Source organism: Octopus bimaculoides, chromosome 15 (genome assembly GCF_001194135.2).
Source record: "Octopus bimaculoides isolate UCB-OBI-ISO-001 chromosome 15, ASM119413v2, whole genome shotgun sequence".
Taxonomy (NCBI): Eukaryota; Metazoa; Mollusca; class Cephalopoda; order Octopoda; family Octopodidae; genus Octopus; species Octopus bimaculoides.
The window spans coordinates 58,132,051-58,136,071 of NC_068995.1; the positions used below are offsets into that span (position 1 = coordinate 58,132,051).

Consider the following 4,021-nt stretch of genomic DNA (forward strand, 5'->3'; position numbering starts at 1 on the left):
GGGGGGGGGGGGTTTCTTGTTACATGTGGTTAAAACACACAACATTTCTAGAACCCAGTTTCACTGATGTAGGTGGGTCTTCTCAAGAACCTTATATCTTGCCAGACATCTCAGTCCATTGGCATTTCCTCTGAGATCCGTCCTCACCACCTCATCCCATGTCTTCCTCTTCCACAGCTACCATCCACTTCCAGTGACCACCACTTCTTTATACAACTCTCTTCTTTCATACGCATCACATGTTCAAACCAATGTAGTCTTCTTCTCTTACATGCTGCATTTGATTCCTCTTATGCCCATCTTTTCTCTCAATATATTTGCACTTTGTTGTACATGCACACTGATGTTGCACATCTAACAGAGTATGCTGCCTTCATTCCTCTTTAGTCTACACATGTCTTCTGCACTCAGAGCCCATTTCTCACTACCATGTAGCATAGATGTTCACACACAAGCCATCATACACTCTACCTTTCACTTCTTTTGTTACCAAGGTAATAGCTCTCTGGACTTCCTCCATTCTGTTCTTATTCTTGAAACAATACTCCACCATTGCTAATTTGTTCAGCTAGTTAACAGAAACTATTTACAACCTCAAGATTGGCTCCGGGGTATTTGAGAGAGTCTAAGTCCTGTGTATCCTTAGTGCTTATTGTTCCTGCAAATCTACCACAGCAAAAATTTTTGATTTTGCACATGTGCATTGTTTGTTCTTGATTTTGTTGACTACACAGTATAGTAGGGTCATTTGGGCACCGTCTGTGAGAAAAATGGCACCATGACACAATTCACTCAGCCAGAAATTTGGAAACATGTATTGCTTGTCATTCATGCCAGACACTCCAATACAAACATTTCAGAGTGTTGTATTGGTGTTGCAAGGAGTTTTGTTGGCCTCTCGTTTAACTGCACCCCACACATAATAATCAAGTTGAACTCTGGGGAGTTAGGTGGCCAGATGTTAGGGGTGGTGTGCCTGACAGCCATGACTGGGTTCTGCTGCTTGCGTGGCATGGTGCAGAGTTGCCTGACACGGGGTCTTCCAGCAGCCACCCTCTTGACCCAGGGTAGCACTACCTCCTCCAGGCACTTGATGTAGGCCTCTGTGTTGAGTCTGAGGCTGCTTGGGAAGATCAATGGAGGCATAACATCACTATCACTAATGATCACTCCAACACCAGAGAGTCTGCTTAGATGAGATGCAGTTTGGTTTTGTGCCAGGTAAAACCACCACTGATGCTATGTTACTGGTACAGCAACTGCAGGAGAAATACCTAGCCAAAGATAAACCGCTATACTTGGCTTTTGTTGACTTGGAGAAAGCCTTTGTCAGGGTCCCCTGATCCCTTATCTGGTGGGCAATGCAGACACTAGGATTGATGAGTGGTTATTATGAGCTGTACAGGGATGCTGTTAGTAAGGTAAGGGTCGGCAATGAGTATAGTGAAGAGTTGCAGGTAAAAGTAAGGGTTCACCAAGGATCAGGACTCAGCCCCCTCTTATTCATCATAGTCCTCCAGACAATTAACAGAGGAATTCAAGACAGGTTGCCCCTGGGATATCCTCTAAGCTGATGACCTTGCTCTCATAGCAGAATCACTACCAGAACCACAGAAGAAATTTCAGGTGTGGAAGCAAGGTTTAGAATCAAAGGGCGTTAGAATCAATGTTGCAAAAACCAAAGTCTTAGTAAGTAGGAAGGCGAACACATTACAAATCCCTTCAGGTAGATGGCCCTGCTCGATCTGTAGAAAAGGTGTAGGTAGAAACTCCATAAGATGTATCCAGTGTAAGCTATGGATGCATAACAGGTGCAGCAACATCAAAGGAAGATTAACCGAGAAGATAGCTTTCATGTGCGGCAGATGCACAGGGGTAATAAACACCAAAGATGCTCAGAAAATGGATTCCATCACATACCAGGGAGAGAAACTAGAAGTAGTTGATAGCTTCCACTACCTAGGTGACCAAGTCAGTAGTGGGGGGGGGGGATTCTCAAAGAGCATTGCCACTAGAATAAGAATAGCTCCCACCTCTACTGGTGACAAAGGGCATCTCGCTCAGAGTGAAGGTTAGATTGTATGATGCATGTGTGCAAACTGTCATGCTACACAGCAGTGAAACATGGACCATGACTGCTGAAGACATGCGTAGGCTTGAAAGAAATGAAGCTAGCATGATCCGCTGGATGTTTAATGTCAGTGTGCACACACTACAGAGTGTAAGCGCCCTGAGAGAAATGTTGGACATAAGAAGTATCAGATGTGATGTGCAAGAGAGACAACTGCACTGGTATGGTCATGTGCTATGTATGGATGAAGAGAGCTGTGTGAAGAAGTCTCACACCCTAACAGTGGAGGGAACTCGTGGAAGAGGTAAACCCAGGAAGACCTGGGATGAGGTGGTGAAGTATGACCTTCGGATGGTGGGCTTCACTGAGGCAATGACAAAAGACCGAGACCTCTGGAGACATGCTGTGACTGTGAAGACCCAGCAAGGAAAGTGAGATCCCAGCTGTAGCCTACACCAGTGTCGCATAACCAGCCCATTTAAAAAGTACCTTTGAATCGCTGGGTGATATGCGTGCTTGAGGAGACCTATTGAGTCAAGTAAATCAAAATGAAATCAAATCACAATCAAATAGAAATTGTAGTTGTTGTCGATACCAGAGCTGCCTGACTGGCTCCCGTGCTGGTGGCACACAATAAGCACCATTTATGTGTGGGTCATTGCCAGTGCCACCTGACTGGTTCTTGTGCCGGTGGCATATAAAAAGCACCATCCGAATGTGACCGATACCAGTGCCGCCTGACTGACTCCCGTGCTGGTGACACGTAAAAAGCACCCACTACACTCTGGGAGTGGTTGGCGTTAGAACGGGCATCCAACTGTAGAAACATTGCCAGATCAGATTGGAGCCTGTTTGTTGTAGCCTCTTGGCTTGCCAGTCTCCAGTCAAACCGTCCAATCCATGCCAGCATGGAAACCTGATACTAAACGACGATGATGATGATGATGATGTATGTATGTGTGCGTGTGTGTGTGCATTTATATATATGCATGTACTTAAAAAGTGGTTGGTTATGGTTGGGCAGGGTGTGACAATTGGTTTTGCACTGATAAGGTTCTTAGCAATTTAGGTGACTTATCATTTTCTCTCTTTCTGAAATCATTACATTGCAAGTATTGCATCATCATTTTCTACTGTTGTATCACTTTAGGAGCAAAAATTGGTCAGTATAGTTGTAGTTGTTGAATTTGAGAGAGTTTGGAACACAGCCAGATGACAGGTACCTTTTTTTCATGAAATTCTTCCTCAAATTTGATCCAATTGTAATTGAAGCTATTAAAATATCTGGATAATTTTTGTTGTTTAACAATTAATATTCTATTCTCTTTTGGATTCCAAGTCAATTTTTTCCCACACTAATATATAATTTTGTAAGTTTCGATTTTCAAAAGAGACGTCTGAAATGGGGTAGAATGAGTAATGACAAATTTTAATAATTTTTTCTCTTTAACTGCATGATGTGTAAATATATCAGGAAAGCTACTCCAACAGATTGTGTTGAAGCTATAGAAAATATTTTATGCTGGGTTTTTTGATTTAGTTGATTTTGGTTAAGTTTATATCATGTGCCATTTTTCCATGATCCTCTTACATTTAACCTAGATTTAAAAAATTTTTTGTTTCATTTCTGATCTTTCTGATGTCTAAGGATGGATATCGATATATATGAATCTATTTTCAAATGTAAATCTGCAGAATTAAAGAGGCAAATTTACCTTGTCTAGGCTTACTCATTCTGCTCCAGCTAAAATTTTTTTTTATATGCTCAAAAAGAATGAAGATAATTTTCTGAAATAGTGTTCTAAAGATGTTATAGTATTTAGAGAAGGTCATTTGCTTAGCTGATAAAGTTTTTGAAAGGTTGTGAACATTTGTAAAAAGTGTATTTTTTCTTAAAGTCAAAAATACTGTAAAAATTCCTCATTATGCCTCCTCCCATGTGTGTGTGTG

General features: G+C 41.7%; 1 protein-coding gene across 9 annotated transcripts in view; it reads left to right on the forward strand.

Moving 5' to 3' along the window:
* LOC106882513 (peroxisomal leader peptide-processing protease) overlaps positions 1-4,021 on the forward strand; it is a 61,724-nt gene that overhangs the window by 45,179 nt on the left and 12,524 nt on the right. For 2 of the 9 annotated variants that reach the window (XR_008265656.1, XR_008265658.1), the window contains exon 8: positions 3,222-3,290. The exons of the other annotated variants lie outside the window; for them this stretch is intronic. The gene's annotated coding sequence lies outside the window, so the exon portion shown is untranslated. Of the gene's footprint in view, positions 1-3,221; positions 3,291-4,021 lie in introns of those variants that run through there. 9 annotated transcript variants of the gene reach the window in all.